This window comes from Carcharhinus amblyrhynchos, chromosome 8, assembly GCF_965287045.1.
Source record: "Carcharhinus amblyrhynchos chromosome 8, sCarAmb.v2.hapA, whole genome shotgun sequence".
NCBI lineage: Eukaryota > Metazoa > Chordata > Chondrichthyes > Carcharhiniformes > Carcharhinidae > Carcharhinus > Carcharhinus amblyrhynchos.
Window position 1 is genome coordinate 64,412,964 of NC_137331.1, and position 23,993 is coordinate 64,436,956.

A 23,993-nucleotide genomic window follows, 5' to 3' on the forward strand; every position below is an offset into this window, starting at 1 on the left:
GGGCGGTGGTGGTGTGAAAATCCTGTTGGCGGGAAGGGCCAGATAATCTTGTCCCAAGCCTGAAGTGACCATGTTTTAGTTATAGTCTTCTAAAAGTCTTCTTTTGTATTGTACGGTGTGGATAATATTTAGCTGGTTGTGGTTAGCTATATGCAACACTTAATGATTTTTATTTGACACCAGTAATAATGAGAAACCGAGCAACTTATTTCTCAGGTAAACCTAGAAGATTCCGTGCTTCAATAATTGGATTACACAAACTATACATAATTGCAATATACAGTACCACTTTCTCCAAATGTCTCCCCTGAAGGCAATGATCCATCCTAAGGTACATATTTCACAGATTCCAGGTATATGCACAAGTGGCCAAATTTTCCAATATGAATGAGGACAAAGCAAGTTAAGCAGCAGACTTCCCACTACTGCGGACAGTGCATAACCCATCAAAATATATATTGCAATTCTTCAAAGGAGGATCACCAATTAGTTCCCTGGGGAATCACTGAGAAATACAAGATAAAAAGGTCAGAATACTCCAGCACTGAAATGCAAGAACTGTCTTAGTGCCCATCACATGGTTCAAAATAGGGTCATAAGTCCACTGTTCTGTATTTGAATTTTGTCCAAGTAAATTTAATTCAAATAGTTCAGCCAGCTCCTGGACTGGTAGCTTCCAACTGAATTGGAATTCAATCCTAGCAGCATATTATAAATCTTTGCCTTTCCATTCCCATTTCATCCTTTCCCATACTAGCTAAGACTTGGCTCACAACAAGAAACGTGGTCTAGCTCAATCCCCAATTGCAGCTGCAAGTTAAAAGCTATCTATCCAGAACACATTTCCAGTCCCTTTCTTTGACCTTTTTTTTCTGTATTTTTACCTGTACTCTGACAGCTAGGACTCTGAATCATATGCCTTTCTGGACCCTGTTACTGGACTAAACGGCAAATGCAAACCTTAAGTATTGTGACTCTGTTATTTCATTCTAGATTTTCAAATTTTAAGCTATATATTAGTCACCTCACTCGCTGAGTTTAACACTGTCCTCAAGCATTGCCAGCTTCTCTGATGTTGCTGCATTTGAGTCCTGCATTGAAATACTTTTTTTCAGTAATTTTTCTGTTGCTATGTGAATTTTACCATGATTTCCACTTTTGCTACCACTCTGTCTACCATGACCACATTCTTCACTGAACTGGCTCTACTCAACTTTCTTATCTGAGCATGTGGGTCAATTTTCACTCCACTGCTCAGCTAACCCATTCCATCTGGTCCCCATCCTGGTCAGATAGTGTTGCCCATTTCTGCATTTTCTCAATTTCCATGTTCGTTGACTTTGCTGTACTTCGTTGTCCATCAAACTCCTTTATCATCCTTCATTGGGCTGGGTTCGATCAACTCTCATTCTTCCTGCACCATGTAATAGCTAGCTATACCCTGGATTAGCACAGTCATCTTTTGATTTGATTTACTGTCACATTTATTAGTATACAGTGAGAAATATTGTTTCTTGTGTGCTATACAGACAAAACATACCATTCATAGGGAAGGAAACAAGAGAGTGCAGAATGTCATAGGTAGACTGTGAAGAAAGATCAACTTAATGCAAGGTAGGTCCATTCAAAAGTGTGATGTCAGCAGGGAAGAACCTGTTCTGGAGTCAGTTGGTATGTGACTGCAGAATTTTGTATCTTTTTCCCGACTAAAGAAGGCGGAAGAGAGAATGTCTGGTGTGGAGTCCTTAATTATGCTGGCTGCTTTGCCGAGGCAGTAGGAAGTGCAGACAGAGTCGATGGATGGGACGCTTGTTTGCATGATGGATTGGTCTACATTCACTACCTTTTGTAGTTCCTTGCAATCTTGGGCAGAGCAGGGGGCATACCACGCTTTGATACAACCAGAAATGGTCATCTATAAACACTGATGAGAATCATAGCTGACATGCCAAATTTCCTTAGTCTTCTAAGAAAATAGGGGTGTTGGTGGGCTTTCTTAACTATAGTGTCTGCATGGGGGCCCAGGACAGATTGTTGGTGATCTGGACACCTAAAAACTTGAAGCTTTCTACCTCGTCCCTGTTGATGTAGACAAGAGCATGTTCCCCACTACGCGTTCTGAAGTCAATGACAAATCTCCTTTGTTTTGTTGACTCCATGATTCCACGGCTATTCCCTTCATTTTCCCCTGGCTGCATGGTCTTTACTGCTTTAATGCTTAGATTTCCCTTCTTGAGCCATCAAAATGACAGTGGTTGGTGCACATTGCTCTGATAACTCTGTTGGCTCACAGATAACTCAGCGCTCCTATTCTACCCTCCAACTGAACTGGTCAACAGCCACCATTGCTTCATTGATGCTCTGCCCCTTGAATGGCTCCTGGATCCACTTCCTCTCTACAACTGACTCACAGCCTGGATATTGTTTTGTTGATATTGCAAGCTGATACCAACTTGTCCACAAGTTTACTTCATTCCATCATGACTTTCACTTTGGGCTGTTTAATATCACTTTTTAAGCCAGTTTGACTTGGGCCAAAGCACCACTAACATCCCTCTCCCTCCATCTCCTTAAGTTTTCTGATGGCCCAATTAAGCTGTTGCACTGCACCAATTTAAAATAAATTGTCAAAACTTTAGCTGAGATCCATGATCATCTTCTACTAGTTTGATTTTTTTTGCCTCAAGAAGGTGGTGGTGAGCTGCCTTCCGGACCTACTGCAGTGCTGTTAGGGAGATTTTCCAGGTTTGTGACCCAGTGAAAGTGAAGGAACAATAATTCCAAGTTTGGATGTTGGAAGGGATCGTACAGGTAATGACATTCCTATTTATGTTATGTTTTAAACAATTTTTGGCAGCTGCTCTGAGCAAATGCCTTGTCAGTCATCTGAAAGCATGTCTGCACTCTGGGCAAATGGATCTCCTGCCCTTTAACATCACAAGACAACAGTTGTGCCCAACTCCCTACATGCAATACTGTGAAAAGTTGACTTGCAATTTATGAAACAAATGCATCATTGTTATTATCGTAAAATACATATTTGCACTGTGGAGGGGGGAGGGGTGATAATGTCTGATATTAAAAGACCCATATGAAAAGGTGCAAGTAGAACTGGAACAAAAATGAAAATATGCATCTACAATTATTCATTTGCATATCTGGAGATGTGGAGTAAAGCAATAGTGTCAATGACCTATCGGAGTGCCAAGGATATTATGGCAAGATATCCTGATGAGTAAACTTGTGCAGGCCATTAGATTTCAAAAAAGCTGTGAAGTTTACATAAAAGTGGCACACGTATTTGCTACAATGCGGAATGTTAAACACAACTGAAGATTTTCTGCTTACATATCATTTAGATAATGCTGGTGACAAGAAATATATATGTAAACTTTCTTTTACTTTAGGGGAATGATATCAAAACAATTTTTCCTCTTGAATTGAACACAGTTCTATGGATCACTGATCTGGAATGTGTGGAAGCTTGCGCATGGATTCAAACAACCAAATACAAACAAAGTTGCATGGTTTGCCTAACCATAAAACCACAAGACCATAAGATGTAGGAGCAGAAGTAGACCATTCAGTCCATCGAGTCAGCTCCACCATTCAATGAGATCATGGCTGATCTGCTAATTTTCAAATCTGCTTTTGCACCGTATCCCCATTTCTCTTGATTTTCTTGCTGATTAAAAATCTGTCTATTTCAGCCTTAGACATACTAAATGACCCAGTCTCCACATGCCCTTGTGGTAAAACAAAATCAGTAAGAAGTCTGACAACACCAGGTTTAAGTCCAACTGACTTATTTGATAGTAAACTTACAAGCTTTCGAGGTTTCCCTCTTCATCAGGTGGATGGAGAGTTCTGACCTCAGACAGAACATATAACAGCACAGACAGTTTACAGATCACTGATGAGAACATAGAACATAGAATACTACAGCACAAACAGGCCCTTCGGCCCACAAGTTGCGCCGATCATGTCTATACCTACCAAGCCGTAGAACTATCTGTAACTCCCAATCCCATTAAATCCCATATAGTCATCCAGAAGTCTTTTAAAAGATCCCTGCGAGTTTGCCTCTACCACCACCGATGGCAGCCGTTCCACTCACTCACCAGCCTCAGTGAAAAACTTACCCCTAACATCTCCTCTGTACTTGCTTCCCAGCAGCTTAAACCTGTGTCCTCTCGTAGCAACCATTTCAACCCTGGGAAATAGCTTCTGAGAATCCACCCTTTCTATTCCTCTCAACATTTTACAAACCTTTATCAGGTCACCTCTCAACCTTCGTCTCTCCAGGGAGAACAGCCCTAGCTCCCTCAACCTATCTTCATAAGGCATGGCTCCCAATTCAGGCAACATCCTTGTAAATCTCCTCTGCACCCTCTCAATAGCCTCCACATCCTTCTTGTAGTGAGGCGACCAGAACTGCACACAGTACTCCAAGTGGGGTCTGACAAGGGTTCTTATAAAGTTGCAGCATTACCTCCAGACTCCTAAACTCAATCCCTTGATTAATGAAGGCCAGTACACCTACAATGCAAATCTTTACACCAAACCTGCTATTCAAGTCTTAAACCCAGGCAAGTCATGGGGGTTACTGATAGTGTGACATGAACCCAAGATCCCTGTTGAGACCGTCCTCATGAGGTCATGCAAAACCTCACTTACTGTACTGTCTGGAGACAATACACATCTCTTTAACCTGTGCTCAGTGCTCCTTCCACTCACATTGTTGGCCACTTTAAGACTTGAATAGCAGATTAGCTGTAAAGACTCGCATTCTAATCAGTAATCTGTAAATTGTCTGTGCTTTATATGCTCCGTCTGAGGCCAGAACTCTCCATTCACCTGACGAAGAAGGAAACCTTGAAAGCTTGTGAGTTTACTATCAAATAAATCAGCTGGACTTAAACCTGGTGTTGTCAGACTTCTTACTGTGTTTACCCCAGTCCAACGCCGGCATCTCCACATCGTAAAAAAAATCCATAGATTCACTATCCTCTGAAGAAATTCCTCCTTGTGCATTCTTAAATAGATGATTGCTTACGCTGAGATTATGGCCTCTGCTTCTAGACTCTCCCACAAAGGAAAATAATTTCTCAGCATCTGTCCTGTCAATCCCCCTGAGAATATACCTATGAAGTGTGTTTTATTTTCAGTTTCAGCTAAAAATAAGCATTGGGGGAGGGGTATTCTTGCTATAGTTTAATGTACAACCTGCCTAGAAAGATGTACATTTAGTCTTACCTTACAGTTAAAATGTTTAAAAAATCGTCCTGTTATGCTTTCAGTTATTGACTGGAAGTATTTTTTAAAGTTAGTCCTTATGGAGATTGCAAAGTCTATTTTTATTTAAATATTCACTTTGTTTTCTTTGAAGATGAACGCTATTGCAGAAAATTCCTCTCCAGTGGCATCATCAGGCTCTATCAGTTATTAAACCAGGTGTTTTAACAACAATTCTGTCATGATGTGTTTAAAAAAGAAAATCACTAATTTGATTGAATTATGTTGATGACTATCTTTATTTTTCAATCCACAGAATTAATAATTTAACATTGAAAATCAAACTGCAGGAATAATTATGTTGAATTTGCACAACGTTTTTCAAAAAACAGTATTGGAAATGATTGCTGAATTAAGACAACTCAAGTAATTGTAGTTCTGATTGTTATGTTGTTAACTAGAAGTTGTTTTTGTTAGAACAAACCATGTCAACATCAAGCATTCCTATAGTACTTAATGTAGAGCTAAACTGAGAAACAGTGGAGGAAGTTAACAGAGCTTCATTACTGCAGCAGTGACAATTTTCTATTCCTTACACCAGTGACTTTCAGAGTGAGGTCGGTAATATAGTGTTGATTTACAAGTGCTGCGCGTTGTGGACCTAAGCCCATGGGGAGCCAGGTTACGACTGTGAAAATCTATTTCATACAGACCCAAACCAGCAGATGGATTAGATTTTCATTCCATCAATCTAGGTTTCTATTTGAACGAGGTCCCATGTTATTTGTCCAAATAACTCTGTTACCCAATCCCATTTTGTGATGAACTGTCTGTCTAGCGATTACCCAACACGTCATAAGTCATATGAAGTAAAGTCACCAAACATTGCCATGAGGCAAACAGAATAATTAATGAATGGAGCTTCCCTCATTAAAGTCAAATAGACACTTCCATGTAGACAAGAGAAAGGCTGTGTATTATCTTTAATCACAATTATTAAAAATTAAAACTATCAAACTAAAATTTACAAAAAGACACATTGCCCAAATGTGTTTTAATAAAGTAAGGGTATGATGTGATATGCAAAATTGAAATACATGTAGTAATTAAATGCTGATTATTTTCCAATTCAGCACCTCAATATTCAAGGGCCTAAATAGTCTTAAGGACATGATTCTAACTCAGGCTTGTGAAAGGGTTTTTACTGAATTGAATTTGTAAAATTGTTCAAGCAGAATGTTGCTTCAAAAAAAAAAGCAATCCAACAACAAGTTGCCATTTTTACTCTGAATAACACATACACAAGACAAACATCATCTCAAAACAAAACAATGCTGATTGATCCAAAGCCAAACCTGAGGCCTCATGTAATCAAACAATCCTGGAATATACTTGGAAAATGCACACAGGTTTTGCCATCCGGAAACAGGTTTATAAAAAGAGCAAAATGAACAGAATACAGAAAGATATCCACAAAGCATTACATGCGCACTGATGTGTAAGTAGTGAAGACCAATAGATCTCGTGCCCCAGCCGTCAAAATAAGCCAACAATAAGCTAATTCCTGCCACAATAATAATGGGTCACATCTGCTGCTGTGTCCCACTGGAGTACAAATTATACTACATCCAGCAATATTAAATTCAATAGCATGGTCAACAGTATTCGCTTCTACGCACAAATGTGTTTTGTGAAACATACAAAAAGGGAAAAAAAGGTACTCACTTGTCTGGTCTGGAGGGTCCTTTGCTGGATGTTGCCAGTAGGTGCATTAACCTCACTCCAGAAATACAATATTGAAAGAACACTACTTATCGTGCTTTGATCAGAGACGCTTATTTTCATGTCAACTGTAAGCATGTCCCTGATTATTCTCTCCAATGCAGCAAGAAGATTACAGCTGCTATGTAAAGCTGATCATTTGTCCAGTGCTGATGTCAGCCTCTCAGGGAAGATAGAGACTTACACTATCCTGCATATGCTCATTATCATGCTGGCACCTTCACCTAGTAAATGAACTGTTCATTGTGAAGGCGGCATATGGCATACTTGCCTTTATTGGACGGGGCATAGAGTATAAAAGTTGGCATATGATGTTGCAGTTATATAGAATGTTGGTTAGGCCACACTACCAAAAGGATGTGGAGGCTTTGGAGAGAGTGCAGAAAAGGTTTACAAGGATGTTGCCTGGTATGGAGCGTATTAGCTATGAAGTGAGATTGAGTAAACTAGGGTTGTTCTCCCTGGAAAGACAGAGGTTGAGGGGCAATCTAATAAAAGTTTATAAAATTATGAAGGGCATAGATAGGGTGAACAGTTGGAAGCTTTTTCCCAGGTCAGAAATGACAAACACAAGGGGGTCACAAGCTCAAGGTAAGGGGGGTCAAGGTTCAATACAGATATGCGGGGGACGTATTTTACACAGAGGGTGGTGGGGGCCTGGAATGCACTACCAAGCAAGGTGGTTGAAGCAGACACGCTAGGATCATTTAAGACTTATCTAGAGAGCCACATGCGCAGACTGGGAATACAGGGATACAAACGGATGGTCTAGTTAGGACCACATGATTGATGAAGGCTTAGAGGGCCAAAGGGCCTGTTCCTGTGCTGCATTGTTCTTTGTTTTATATTTACAATTCACTGTGATACAAAGTACATATTTCAAAGTTATTGTGGATAAGCTAATTCAATTTGATGCACAATATTTTCCTCAAAGTTCGTAAAAACAAGATAAATGCAGACACTTCATTACAATTTTGCTTCGCACGCACAGAGCTGTGATGCAAAATGACTCAGCTTCTATAATTTGTTGCACGTGAAGGAGAGTGTGAATCAGCCGAATTATAGAACACTTGCTTCATGCCCAGTAATACTCAAAAATATTCTTAAATTAGCAAATGCAAATGATCAGTTAACATTAAATTAGCTCCTGTCACTGGATTGACTTGGAGGGGGTGGAGAGGTAGTGGAGGGTGGGGGGAGGGGTGGTGGAGGATGGGGGGGGGGTCACCCTAGGAGCCCAAAGCGTCGACAAGTGGACAAAATAGGGCTTTGAGCAAGTACATTTGGCTTTTCTCATAAACTGCCCATATTCCCTAGCCTGCATCCCCCCGAAGTGATCCAGGAAAGGAACAAGATCGCTTTCATATATGCAAATGCTCTGATGTTACACAAATATGCAATTGTATTGCCAGAGTTAACGTAACCATTCCAGAATATTTTAGTTTCAACATGGAAGCTTACACCTTACAGACCATTTATCTTTCTTCCGCCACCCTTGTGGTTTAACCAACAAAATTTAGAACCAGAGTTTCATTTGCTTCTCACTAATGTTACACCAACACAACAATAATAAGCAAAGCATTTTTCCTGTACTTATGATTTGGGATGTTTTGCTTTATGAAAAAAGGAACAGAAGCCAGTCAAAATCATGTGCATCTCTGTCAATAAATTCAACATGCTTTTGTAGAAAAATATACCAATAGAGCAACAGTATACTCCATGGATTAATCAGGCGTAAGGCATTCAATTCTTTCTTTTGAAGCAACTTGAAAAGAGACTTGTCATTCAATTAACAGAAATTCGATATTAAAAGAATGTAATTAAACAAGTTATTAACAACAGTATATTTTTAAAAGTTAAACAAATTATAATTATCCCCTTTGACCATTATTCAATGAAGAGGGGATTGGGTTGTGATGTCTCTCACGTGACCACAACTTCCTTACACCCTTTGGATTTTTCGCACAAGAAGTTACAATTTAGACACCAGTGCAAATGGAACTAAATTTTAGTTGGAAAAGAGCAGAGAAACTCACTGGGAACTGTGCTATCACACGGACTGGCTAAAGCGAACATCATTGATGCATTTAATGAGAAGTTAGGTAAGTGCACAAGGGAGAAAAGAATACAAGGCCTTATAGATAGGGGGAGATGAAGTGAGAAAGGATAGATTCCTCCTGGGAATAAACACCAATTGGACAGAACCGCCTGTTTGTGTTCTGCCAAACTACATGTAGCAGTACGACACAAATGGTGCCAATTAGTAGATATTAATTTGAATAAATCCCTTCAACTGGCTTCTCTGATTAAACTATTTAATGCTCACTGTAAGTATGTAAATATTTAATAGTTTTGAGGGGGCAGGGATGGTAGGACTGTCATTTGTTGTACAAGAAAAAAAAGAACATGTTTAGATTAGGAAGCAAACGAACAATGTTAGCATTATGGTAGTAGCTGACCACACAGTTAATGCATACCAAGAGAAAGGTTAAGATTACAGATGATGCCACAATACTGCTAAAACATTTTGTGAGCAGCTTCATGGTGCAAGTATTTGACAATATCCAACTTTAAATTGACAGAAGCAAGGCACAGAAAGCAATTTAGAGTAATGCAAGACTAGATTATAAAGTATTTTAACAGCTTTTTTGCAATTTACATATGAAAATGAATGCAATAAAAAGCATTCATGAATGTTTTTACTAAAGCATATTAGAATATACTTTCATTAAAGGATACATGGAACAATATATATTCATATAGCGATATATGAATAACATATGGAATTATAAACTAGGAGTAACCAAAAGTGATGGCTTAATTAAACTAAAGCAGAAGATGAACAGGAAAATATGTGTACACATTGGCATGTCAAAAGCATTTTTTTCGATTTGAGAGTTTAAATTTGCCATGGTGGTAAGAAAGCACCAGACTAGAAAGACCACTAACTGTAAAAACAATCCTGCCTTGAAGGCAACTCAGCCACAGGAGGCAAGAGAAGCTGTAACATGGCTATAAACAGACTCTGCATGCATAAGAATTGGTTCCAGTCAGAATCAATCCCTTCTAATTTTTGAGTTATAGAATCATAGAGTCAGAGGTTTACAGCATGGAAAAAGACCCTTTGGCCCAACTTGTCCATGCCACTTTTTTTTTTAAAACCCCTAAACTAATCCCAATTGCCCGCATTTGGCCCATATCCCTCTATATCCATTTTATCCATGTAACTATCTAAATGCTTCTTAAAAGACAATATCGTACCCACCTCTAATACTACCTCTGACAGCTTGTTCCAGACACTCACCAGCTTCTGTGTGAAAAAGTTGCCCCTCTGGACACTTTTGTACCTTTCCCCTGTCAACTTAAACTTACACTCTTTAGTTTTAGACTCCCCTACTTTTGGGAAAAGACATTAACTATCTAGGTCATCTGTGACCCTCATTATTTTATAGACCTCTATAAGATCACCCCTCAGCCTCCTACACTCCAGAGAAAAAAGTCCCAGGCTATCCAGCCTCTCCTAAACCATCAAGTCCCGGTAGCATTCTAGTAAATCTTTTCTGCACTTTTTCTAGTTTAATAATATCCTTTCTATAATAGGATGGCCAGAACTGCACACGGTATTCCAAGTGTGGCCTTACAATGTCTTGTACAACTTCAACATGACATCCAACTCCTGTATTCAATGCTCTGACCAATGAAACCAAGCATGCCGAATGCCTTCTTCACCACTCTGTCCACCTGTGACTCCACTTTCAAGGAGCTATGAACATGTACCCCTAGATCTCTTTGCTCTGTAACTCTCCCCAATGCCCTACCATTAACTGAGTAAGTTTTGCCCTGGGTTCAATCTACCAAAATGCACCACATTGCATTTGTCTAAATTAAACTCCATCTGCCATTTGAGAGCCCACTGGCCCAATTGATCAAGATCCCATTGCAATCGGAGATCACTTTCTTCACGGTCCACTATGCCACCAATCTTGCTGCCATCTGCAAACTTACTAACCATGTTAGTTAGTTATTGAGCCACACAATTCAGAATTTCAAATTGGGGAGAGGAAAGGAGGTATATGGTAAAGAGGCACCAGAAGTGGCATCAGAGACAATGTGTTGTCTACTCATTTGTGAAGTAAAAAAGGGATCTATAGGAGCAGTGAAGGGAAAGGATGAGAAGTGGAAACACAGCAAGGTACATGGAAAATTGCTATGGAAAGAGAGCTAGATATGTGGATAATTGTCATTTTCTCTGGTGGTTACATATTCTTGGCCAAGAGGTTTTAAAACATACTGTAAATTGGGTAGTTGAACGAGTTAGACACTGGACTTTACTTGTGGGGCCTGATTTCAAATATAGCCCAGGCCAGTAGGTCAAAAGTAAAAACAGAAAATGTTGAAAAAATGCAGCAAGTCAGGCGGCATCTGTGGACAGAAACAGAATTAATGTTTTGGATCGTGACGACCCCTTTTTCCAGAGCTGCAGAAAAACTTAAATGTACAAATAGGTTTAGAGCAAGTGAAAGGTCTAAGAGCAGAATAAAAAGGGAAGGAAGGGTGGAAGGCAGGACAGATTTAATGACAAAAAGAATCATGGGTTAAGGAGGCTCAGTATCCTTTTAAAACATGCATGAAAGCAATACTTATAAAAATTCAACTGAGACTGAATCAACATTTTCAATAGGCTGGTTACTTCTGCCACTGAATTATTTGTTCAGCTTATAAAACAAGTAAACACACCCAAAATAAATTTAAACCTTGTTTTTCTTAGCACAAAAATGCTAGAAAAGGGACATTATATATAGTTGGCTTATGTGCCATCTTTCATTTATATGTATAAACCCTTAGTAGTTGGCCACCCATCTGGTGTACAAGACCACCGTGCAAGATTGTTCATGTACGAAATAGAAATAGACTAAAATGTCGCAGCATATTATTCTCCATAAGATGTCATTACACCACATAGCCCCTTTCAAATTAGAGTATTTCACAGACCAATGAACACAATGCTCAGTTTCAAGGGAAAAAACAATTTGATGCTGGGAAATGTAAAGATGGTTATTGACAAATTTCAGAATGCTTGCTTTCCTTTGAAGACAATAAGTAGTTCCCATCAAGCAAGATTACCTATTGTCAGCTTTTTCTAAATCTTTGAATTGCTGCATTCTTTGCTTTTGACGCTTTTCTTTTAAATTTGACTGGTTTTAAGGAAATCACATCATTTTTAGTGGGACATTTCGACCATCTTGTTTGTGACCTTGTTACTGCCGTTTTAGAAAAGCACATAGGGCTTTCTATTCCTATTGACCAAAGACTGGTTCAGGTACAACTGGGTGAGGAGGGGCTGAATGGCTCCCCTCGATTTCCACTCCCCACTTGTTGATTGTAACTGGGTTTTATTTTTAACCACACATTTTAAAAGGATGCAATTGCCAATCTTATAAGTGTTTAATTGTTTACATGCTGAAATGATGGAAGAACCAATCGGACAGGTTTTAAGTTTAACAATAAAGTTACCAACAAAGTACTCACCAACTTCCACATGTATACACAGATTGTACAGAGTGAAACTGGATAGATTGCTCAGATTAAATTGATCGAATTGGAGACCATAATTAAAAGGAATATATAGTCAGTAACTCTGCTGGTCAGGTGCTCCATCAGTGGTTCTGATGTTTCGATTCAAAGTTGCGGCAGTTAATTCAGTCGTTCCGCTGGATATAGTAGTGTTGAGTGGGATTTTGGTTTTGAAAGATCTCTGTTTGCAGAAGGCATGTCTCTGGTTGGTCTCGATCAGCCAACAGGGTTTGAAGCTCACCAGGAATGGTGAAGGGTTACGGAGCCTTCACAGCTTCAACTCCTTGTCCTTGGTTCTTCAGCATTTCAACAGCAACTCTGCAAAATTGTCTTTTTTTTTTAAACACACAAAAAGGGGACTTACTGGTCGTAGGACTTTCACTTTGCCTAATTATAATCCGATTCTCTCCAAACTGGGGAGCAGGGTGAACTGGGGACTTGAGATGCTGTGGCCCTGCACCACATTTCAATAGGAATGTGCACAGGTAGGGAGGGCAAAATTCATATAGAGGTTGTAATTGGAGTGAGCCTGCTTTGTTTCACGTCCATCTAGCAGACTCCATCCTCAAACAGCTGATTAATCCATTGGTCTGTTCTACTGAATTTCAATTCTCATAGCAATGTGTGGGAAAAGTGCTGCTCAGCTTGTGTTCCTTCTATTTTATTGATGTTTAATTATCCTGTACAGTGTTGTTATTGGGATATTTATGAAATGTTTGGGTGTTTTCCCTCAAGCTGAATGGAACCTCAGACTCCAAGGTCTTTTCCTATGATGTGGAAATGGATACTCTGAATTACTTTGACTTTGAAACTGGACGACCAAGCAGTGTAAGCTGTTCTGTGCCTCGTGTAGAAGGAAGTGAGATGGAAAAGTGAGTAAGTTGAGTTTGTTACTGAATGAGAGGGGTCCATTATGGTTGCTAAGGCAGCTTAAAACAACACAAAAATTACATTTCAATACTGTGCCTCATACTGACCGATCTTTGAGGAGGAAAATGGAACTTAACGGGGTGAAAGACAGAAAGAAACACTGATATGTTCAGGTTTGGAAAGCTTTTGAAAGCAAAGCAGGAAGTAATGAGGCTGGGTATTTAAGGGGGAAGTCAAGAGCAGGGAGATAGTGATTAAAAAGCAACAGCTCACTGGGTAGAGAAGACAGCAACAAATGAAGCTGGACCTTTTGTTCGATGCAACTGAGTAACTTGCCATTAACTACGTACAAACTTTTGAATTAGGAGGAATAAGCCATGTGGTCCCTCAAGCCTGCTCTACCATTTGAAGGATAACAGCTGATTGTGGCCTTAACACCGGAATGATACAGAGTGGGATAGCTTGATCTTGGGTCCGGGCATAGCTTGGCACAACATCGAGGGCTGAAGGGCCTGTACTGTGCTGTACTATTCTATGTTTTTATGGCTTGCTCCCTCCGTTGTTGGAAGAGGGAAAACAAATAAGGCTGCGCATTCCTAAAGGTAGCCTGATCAGCTAGTGTCTGCAAATTTAATCATTGACCTATAGCCCAAATCATTTACATTTAATGTTCCATCTTCAACAGTTGAATTCCAGGTGTTTGTCTTAATGTCTTGTTAATGGCTCAAGAAAGAGTGTCTTTTACATTCCTGAGGGATTTGTTGTCTCTGCTGGGGTCTCCACAGACCCTGCATCTCCATCCCAATAAAGTGGAATATAAAATGTATAGTGATGCAAATTGGGGCAGCCAGTAATGCTAAAAGTAGCTAAATTTGATTTCTGATGTCAGGAGTTGTTGATAAAGGGCACTCCCTTATTCCATGGGGCCGCAGGGTGATCTCCACGCTGTCTATAGCCCTCTGAACCTGCGGCATGCCTATGATGGCAGCGACGCCTTCAGCTCTGGCTCCTTACTGCACCGGGCTCTGGTCAAAATGTATCGAGTGCCCTGCTCGGGCATACATGGCATCCGTGATCTCCTAAATGCACCTGTGTGCAGATGACTGTGAAATGCCACAAAAGCAGTCACTGGGAGGATCACAGAGTTCATGCAGTGTGCAGAGCTGTTCCCTTAATGGGGCATCAGTTGCCCGATGCTTCTGACTATTAGTGGGGTCTGGTATGGGATACCCACGGTAAACCGCTCAGCCCTCCTGGCTGACAGGTGGCAGGTTGGAGGGAGTGATAATTAGTGGGATTTGACCTTGACCTCAGGGGGGCTTTCGGCAGGCAGGATGAATGCTCACCAGACGGCCACAATGCAACGGCGATCCTCAACCACAGCACTCCTGGCCCAGCCTGGTTCTTCCCAAGCCCCTGTGCGCATGGGGGCCCCCAATCCATCCCATATCATGGCAGTGACTGAACCACTCTTTGCACTCAGGAGGTTGGTGCACAGCAGTACTCACTTCCTCACTCTCCCTCGCAACTGCTGTGCTGGAACCACACTAAGGAGCAGCAGTGCTTCGCGCCAATGTGACATCATGCTGAAATGGGTGCATTTGGTGGAAGGGGGGGGGGATCACATGCCAATTTTGCTAATGAGATTGAAAAGCAGCCAGTCAATCTTATGCTAATCACCCTCGCGCCCTGTCTGGATAAGAATGGGTATGGAATGGTTTCTACCATTAAAAACAGGCAGTGAGAATTGCAAATACTTTCACGCTGGGCGTGAAAAGGATTTTTAGCTTTGCACACTAATCTCTGGGATAACGGCGAAACAAGGTTGGAGAATCCCACTTGCCGCCCCCAAATACTGAAAATCTTGACATACCAACAAAACAGCAGCAATATACAGGTCAATTTGTATCTGCAAATAATAATGCTTCAGGTGTGTAATCCTTCATCAGATGCTGATTGATGTGTTGTTCCAGCATTTTGTTTTTTGTTACTGTATTTAGCATGTTATTTATCCATCATTGCACAAAATGCTTTTTCTCAAAATTCTCTTTCCAGTTTTATGTAAAAAACTATATCCCATTGTGCATCATAGAATGGTTGCAACACAGGAGGCCAAAGATGTGCGGGTCAGGTTGATTGGCCATGTTAAAATTGCCCCTCAGTCCTGAGATATGTAAGTTAGAGGGATTAGCAGGTAAATGTGTCGGGATATAGGGGAAGAGGCTGGGTGGGATTGTGGTCGGTGCAGACTCGATGGGCCAAATGGCCTCTTTCTGCACTGTAGGGTTTCTATGACATCCGACCCATTGTGTCTGTGCCAGGTCTACGTTAAAGCAAGTTAACCCCACTCTCCTGCCTTTCCCTGTAGCCCAGCTTGTGTTTTTCCTCCACAGATTTATTCACTTTCCTTTTGAAAGCCATGAATGAATCTTTGCTCCATGGTCCTGGCCATGCTTTCCGGATCTTAAGCAGTCTTCTGTATGAAAAAGGGGGCTTTTCCCATGTTATCTTTAGTTGTTTTTCCAATCATCTTAATTTGATGACTCCTGATTCTCAACTTTCCATCATAGGAACAATTTTTTCTTATCAATTCTATCTGGATCCCGTGTGATTTGAGCACCTCTACCTAATCGCCTCTCTGTCTTCTCTCCAATAACAGTTCCAGTTTCACCAGTTTATCCATATAACTGAAGCACAGTAGCACAGTGGTTAGCATTGTTTCTTCACAGCTCCAGGGACCCAGATTCGATTCCCAGCTTGGGTCACTGTCTCTGTGGAGTTTGCACGTTCTGCCCATGTCAACGTGGATTTCCTCCAGGTACTCCAGTTTCCTCCCACATTCTGAAAGAAGTACTGGTTAGGTGCATTGACTCGAATAAGTGCTGGACTGTGGCAACTAGGGGATTTTCACAGTAACTTCATTGCAGTGTTAATGTAAGCCTTGCTTGAGACGAATAAATAAACTTTACTTTTCTTATTAAGCCTTTCTCCACCTTCTCAGAACCCTTCACATTCTTCCTACAAGACTCCAGTTAAGGCCCAACTAGCATTTTAAAGTTTGCCACAATTTCCTTGCTTTTATACTCCAATAACTAAACAATTTTGAGAATAGTTTTACTAATTTCTTTTCCAGACTTTTGTGTACTTATTTAACATTTTACAAGTCCAGGATCTTGCATGCATTATTAATCACAAAAGGTAGGATTTGAGAGCCATGGATAACCAGAGAAATTGTGGGTCAAATCAAAAAGAAAAAAGGAGGTATACATGAGATCCAGACAGTTAAAAACAGATGAAGCACTGGAGGAGTACAGAGAAAGTAGAAAAGGATTCAAACAGGGAGTCAGAAGGGCAAAAAAGGGTCACAAAATGTCCTTGGCAGACAGGATTAAGGAGAATTCCAAGGCATTTTACACATACGTTAAGAACAAGAGGGTTGTCAGAGAAAGAATCAGACCTCTCAAGAACAAGGAGGGGAATTATGCTTAGAATCCAAGGAAGTAAGTGAGATCCTAAATGAATACTTTGCATCAGTATTTACAAAGGAAAGGGACATGTTGATTGGTAGTGTCTCAGAGGAACATGTAGACTCGTTGAACAAATCGCAATTACAAGGAGGAAGTGTTAGGTGTTTTACGAAGCATTAAGGTAGACAAGTCCCCTGGGCCAGATGACATCTGTCCGAGATTACTGAGAGAGACAAGAGATGAAATTGCTGGGCCTCTAACAGAAATCTTTGTTCCTTCATTGGATACAGGTGAGGTCCCAAAGGAATGGAGGATAGTAAATGTGGTCCCGTTATTTAAGAAGGGTAGCAAGGATAACCCGGGTAATTATAGGCCAATGAGCTTGACGTCCATGATGGGCGAAATTGTTGGGAGAATATTCTTAGATGTAGGGTCTATACACATTTAGAACTGAATAGTCTCATTAGCGATAGACAACACGGTGTTGTACGAAGGAGGTCATGCCTCACAAATTTGGTTGAGTTTTTTGAGGTGACAAAAATGATTGATGAGGGAAGAGCCATGGACGTCGTCTACATGGATTTTAGTAAAGCATTTGACAAGGTCCCTCATGGTAGGCTGGTGCAAAAGGATAAATCTCATGGAATCAAAGATGAACTAGTTAGATGGGTACAGATGGGTACGGCTTGCCGTAGAAGATGGAGAGTAGTGGAGGGATCTTTTTTTGATTGGAGGTCTATGACTAGTGGTGTTTCGCAGGGTTCTGTACTCGGGCCTCTGCTGTTTGTGACATATATATATATAAATGATTTGGAAGAAGACGTAGCTGTCTGATTAGTAGGTTTGTGGACGATACAAAGATTGCTGGAGTTGCGGATAGTGATGAACATTGTCAGAGAATACAGCAGGATATAGATAGGCTGGAAAATTGGGCTGAGAAATGGCAGATGGAATTTAATTCAGATAAATATGAAGTGATGCATTTTGGTAGATCTAATGCAGGGGGGAACCATACAATAAGTGGCAGAACCATCAGAAATATAGACACACAGAGGAATCTGGGTGTGCAAGTCCACAGATCCTTAAAGGTGGCAGCACAAGTGGAAAAAGCGGTGAAGAAGGCATATGGCATGTTTGCGTTTATTGGGTGGGACATAGAGTATAAAAGTTGGCATATGATATTGCAGTTATGTACAACGTTGGTTAGGCCACATTTGGAATACTGCATCCAGTTCTGGTTGTCACACTACCAGAAGGACATGAGGCTTTGGAGAGAGTGCAGAAAAGGTTTACCAGGATGTTGCCTGGTATGGAGGGTCTTAGCTATGAGGTGAGATTGAATAAACTAGGGTTGTTCTCCCTGGAAAGACGGAGGTTGAGGGGTGACCTAATAGAAGTTTATAAGATTATGAAGGATATAGATAGGGTGAACAGTTGGAAGTTTTTCCCAGGTCAGAAATGACAAACACAAGGGGTCACAAGTTTAAGGTAAGGGGGGCAAGGTTCAATAGATATATGTGGGGGACTTTTTTTTTTTTACACAGAAGGTGTTGGGGGCCTGGAATGTACTACCAAGCAAGGTTGGTGAGGCAGACACGCTAGGATCATTTAAGACTTATCTGGATAGCCACATGAACAGACTGGGAATAGAGGGATACAAGCAGATGATCTAGTTAGGAACACGTGATCGGTGCAGACTTGGAGGGCCGAAGGGCCTGTTCTTTATTCTTTCACTATCTGTGCTGCCCCTCTCTTCCTGATCCCCTTTAGAAATACATCCTTTATATTATATTGTCTCTCCTTGTTCTTCCCCAGGTCCTTACTTTTCCTCAGTTATTTATACAATTCTAACAGATCTGTTTTTCTCTTTCCCTTACATCCCATGTGGATGTGTAATCCTTGCCAAATTGATATACGACTGTTCAGAGCGGCTTTTTCAACTGTTAAAGCGAAGTTGAAAACTCATCTCTGGTCTCAGTACAAATATGCATACTTGTATTAAATGGGAAACCTATTTTTCCTGCCAAATGCACATCATAGTCGTTAAGCACTCATGTTCTAGTTGGATAATGGAACAACTTGGATACTCAAATTCCAAAGACACAAAAATAAAACTCTAGCTCTTTATTGAATGCAGAACGTTTCTCACTGGTTGGGCTATGTGAAGGTGCACTCTGGGTATGAGTTTCCAAAACAGGGTGAAAGCTCCCAACTCCCATGATGCACACAGAATTTATCCACCCAATACCCAAAGGTCAGGGAAAATTTCTAACTCAGATCCTAATTTTATAACCAACCTGAAACAGCTGCCTGAAGGAATTTTGTTGACATATTTCTAATGTTAAATAATCAATTTAGTGACTGTTTTTCCGGACTTTCATGCAAGCTATTTCAAACTATTTGCAACAACCACTTATTTTTTCCAGAGCATTCATTACTTCAGGAGAGAAATCTCCATTCACCTTATAAGACAGTGGACAGTACACTACACTTAATTGGTTGTAGCACTCCATGACATCCAGTAATCACAAAAAGTGGAAGCAAATTAAAAGGAGACAAACAAACAGGAAAAAATGGAACCTTTATGGAGATTTTTGAAGGCAAAGGTGTGAGGGAAAGAATGTTAGAGAAAGGTGGCTAAAGGAGTAGCAAGAAAGAGATGGGAGTCTGTAGAAGAACCAGATGTGTTGTACAGAGGGACATCTAGCTGGCAGGAATCAGTGAGATGGCCAAAAGACAATGGAGGGATTTAATGGAAATGACAACCTTAACAGAGGGAAACAGTTTGCACTTGCATAGCACCTTATCGCATCCTCAGATTTCCCAAGTGTTTTTTCTTAAAATAAAGGATTTCTTTTGAAGTGTAATCACTATTCTTTTATTACCAAACATCACAGCCATTTTGCACATATCATGGGCACGTAGACAACCAGTAAATAAATGACCAGATATGATTTTAGTAGCGTTCAGAGAGGCAGGAATGGTAGGTGTAACATGGGAGAACTTCCAACCTTGCCTGGAACAGCCGATGTGCTATTGTTAAATATCTACCTGTGCATGCTTTAATATTTCACCTGATACAGCATTTTCAACTCACTTCATGAAGTGTCAGTATAGTTTAAGTATCTGTCCATTGAAGGGTAATTGTAACCATTACCTCTGATTTAAAAGCAAGAGTGCTACCAATTGGAGCACAGAAAGCAGAAGGCTGATTCTCCAGCAGTGCGAGTTAGTCAGGAGGGATGAGGGGATGCCAGTTTAATACATGCAAGATCACAGGGCATGGCACCTGGGATAACATGTAGTTTGTGACTGGTAGGAGGTTGAAAGGCTGACGCAGCAAATAAAATCCAGACGGGTAATGATAAAAGACTGGATTAAAATTTGGCTTGGGATTCGTTATTAGGATACATTACTCTGCAGGGCAATGATAACAACTATCAGGAGTGACGGATTACTTGAAGAACTTGGTTAGTTAAGTTTGGAAATAAAGAGGGATTATGTTGTTCAGTTTCTCTTGTTAGGCATTCCTTATTGACTAAACCTAAATGAAGCACAAAGTAACAATCACCAGCTGATTATCCACATGAGCCACTCTGAATTGATCAAACCCACATTCCACTTAGCTTCAGAATCCTCAATCTTGTTCCTCTTTAGAATCTTCATTCCTGTTCCTGATCATATAACTATCTTACCACTTTTTAGGTGTTATGTGGGTTAGATTTCCAGGTAACTGCGACCCTCCGTGAGACAGCTGGAACAGTGGTGATAAATCACTTACTTCATCTCATACCTAAAGGCACTAGGGTTGTGAATAGCAAATAAAGTTTAGAACATAGAACATTACAGCGCAGAACAGGCCCTTCAGCCCACGATGTTGCGCCGACCAGTTACAAAAACAATGACCCACTAGCCTATACCAATCCCTTTTCGTCCATAAACCTATCCATAGATCTCTTAAACGCCCCCAAACTAGGCGCATTTACAACTGCAGCAGGCAGGGCATTCATAGAATGAATAGTTTAGAACATTGAAGCACTTACACAAAAAATAAGACACTAGGCCAAAGTTTTCCTGTTACTAAAAGAACAAAATCTTACTGTTACATGCGGCACAGCGGCAGTCATTAATAGTGCTGCTTCGCAGCACCAGGGGCCCGGGTTTGATTCCTGGCTCGAGTCCCAGTTTATGCGGAGTCTGCACATTCTCCCTGTGTCTCTGTGGGTTTCCTTCAGTGCTCTGGCTTCCTCCCACAGTCTGAAAGCTGTGCTAGTTAGGTGCATTGGTCATGCAAAATTCTCCCTCAGTGTACCCAAATAGGCGCTGGAGTGTGGAGACTAGGGGATTTTCACAGCCACTTCATTGCAATGTTAATGTAAGCCTACTTGTGACACTAATAAATAAAGTAAAACAAAAAACTTAAAAGCCTTTCATGTATTTCCCTTGTTTGTAGCCTCCTTTCCCAAAAGAATTTCATATACAACAGTCTAGTGTTGTTGGAAATATTGAAGTCTAAGTGTAGCCAAAGGAAATTCCTTGTCATTTAATCTGTAGGAAATATCTTCATTCGCTTTTAAATGTACAAGACCATAATGCATTCTTTAAAATAAAAATGTGTTCACAAAATACAACACATGATGTATAGAGTTCCTTTCTCTGCAAAGCAGTGAAATGCAGAACTGCAGTATTTTAAAATTATATTCATCTATTCTAAGTAAACGAAAGGGACCTTGATCATAAAATATTGTTGACAACAAAATAGACTTGATTTGAAATTAAGGTTGTAAAATAATTGATGAGGTACTTACTATAAAATCTCTGTACCACAATGAATCTTCCAGATGTTGCATTTGGTGCCCTTGAGGATTTTTAGGCATGTCAATTATGAAATTCCTCAATGATTTTCTAAATTTACAAGAGGCTAAATAGTTTCTAACATCAACAAATCCAGCCAAGGCTCACTTTATGATTACTATCAACCCAGATAACCGTAACAGCTTTAATTACAGATGTGTCTGTACTTTCACAATGAGAAACAGTCTGGGATAAACAATTTCAATACACATACAGACAAGAAGGTCAGAGCTTCTAAAAGCAACCTGATAAAAGACAGGGACATGCACCGGAAAGGTCCAGATTTCCTGTTATGAAGATTTATTTTTTTGGATTTATCATCAAAGCTCTTTGTGTTGTACATGCAGTGGGTATACTGGCAGCCAAATATCTTCTGCCGTTTTCTAGTAGAGATTTAGTTTAGCTGAGAAACAGGCATTGGGAGGCAGGCAAACAGTTTTGTAATTGCTGTTACAAGACTCAATACCAAGTATAATCCAAGGTGACATTGTGGCACAGTGGTTAGCACTGCTGCCTCACAGCTCCTGGGACTCGGCCATTGGTGACTGTCTGTGTGGAGTTTGCACATTCTCCTTGTGTCTGTGTATTTCTGCTCTGGTACTCCGGTTTCTTCCCACAGTCCAAAGATGTGCAGATTAGGTGAACTGACCATGCTAAGTTGCCTTTTGGTGTCCAAAAACATATAGGTTAGATGGATTAGCCACGATAAATGTGTGGGGTTATGGGGGAGATCGTTTGGGTAAGATACTCTGTCAGAGAGTCAATGCAGACTTGATGAGTTGAATGGCCTCTTTTGCACTGGAAGGATTTTATGATTCTTTGATAAATTGCCATATTCCAACTGCCATGCAGCTGCAAGTGGTTCTGACCCCGAACATCTCATCACTCCAGCTAATGGCTATCTTGTGTGGCTTTGAAGGAGAAATTGCCTCAGATGGCAGGAGAGGCAGCTGTACTGGCACAGCCCGTCTGCCACACGTTTACCAACAGCTCAACAATTACACCACTTGTCCGAGACACGTCAAAAATAACAAAAACCGCCTTCACAATTTACAACGCAGGAGGGAGGCAATCATTAAGTTATACCACTGACTGGAGACTAAGTCTTCAGATATGGCATCAATCGTAATAGGTAACACTGCAGCCCAGACACATGCCAGTTTAATAAATCAAACAGCACCTTGCAATTAGGTTTTCCAATGTCACCACACTTTGCATTATTCCAATAAAAAGGAAGAGATCAATTAGAGAGAGCCCAATAAGGAACTGGTTTCCTAAATTGATGACACTGTTGTTGCTATCAGGCCACCAAACAATCCTGTGACATATATTGATTCCTGGGATGATGCAACTGATGTATGAGGAGAGACTGAGCCGGTTAGAATTATATTCACTGGGAGTTCAGAAGAATGAAAGGGCATCTCATAATTACCTATTAAAACTCTTAAAAGGACTAGACAGGGTAGCTGCAGGAAGGATATTCCAGTGGCGGGACAGTTGAGAACCAGTGGTCAGAATCTGACACGGCGTAGCCCACTTAGGACAGAGATGAGGAGAAATTTCTTCAGAGTGGTAAACCTGTGGAATTCTCTACCACTGAAAGCAGTTGAGGCCAAAACATTGTGGGGACAATTCTCTCAACCCGCTATACTGCATTAGCAGCACAATGGGCCAGTATATATGTAGTGGGCTCCCAGCTGGGCGCAATGGCCTCTGCACATCTCTGGCTCCAAGTTTTTTGGAATAATCAGCTCCGCATCCATGGAGCTGATTTAAACATTTAAATCCAGATTTGCTAATCATTAATGGGCCTGGAACAGAAGTCTCCAGCTCAATTGTGTCTCTCCCCGCTCCCATCAAGAGTGGTTCATTCAAGCGGGATTTACAATAGCTCCCCATTCCCATTAATGGGGAACTGGCAGCCGGCCCCACTGAAGTGAACAGAGGTTATGGAGGAGATTCATTCTGAAAATCCTGCTAAAAAAAAATCAGCGAGATTTATTCCTGTTTTCATGCGAATTCGGCACTTAGAATTTTTTTGGGAGAATCTCGGAGTTGAGGGGGTTGAGCTATGAGGAGAGGCTGAATAAACTAGGCTTGTACTCGTTAGAGTTTAGAAGAATGAGGGGAGATCTCATTGAGACGTATAAGATGATGAATGGGATGGATAGGATAGAGGTGGAAAGACTCTTCCCGCTCAAAAAAGACAGT

General features: G+C 40.7%; 1 protein-coding gene across 6 annotated transcripts in view; it reads right to left on the reverse strand.

The window, feature by feature from the left end:
• fam110b (family with sequence similarity 110 member B) overlaps positions 1-23,993 on the reverse strand; it is a 140,866-nt gene that overhangs the window by 87,081 nt on the left and 29,792 nt on the right. For 2 of the 6 annotated variants that reach the window (XM_080194199.1, XM_080194200.1), the window contains exon 1: positions 6,961-7,098. The exons of the other annotated variants lie outside the window; for them this stretch is intronic. The gene's annotated coding sequence lies outside the window, so the exon portion shown is untranslated. Of the gene's footprint in view, positions 1-6,960; positions 7,099-23,993 lie in introns of those variants that run through there. 6 annotated transcript variants of the gene reach the window in all.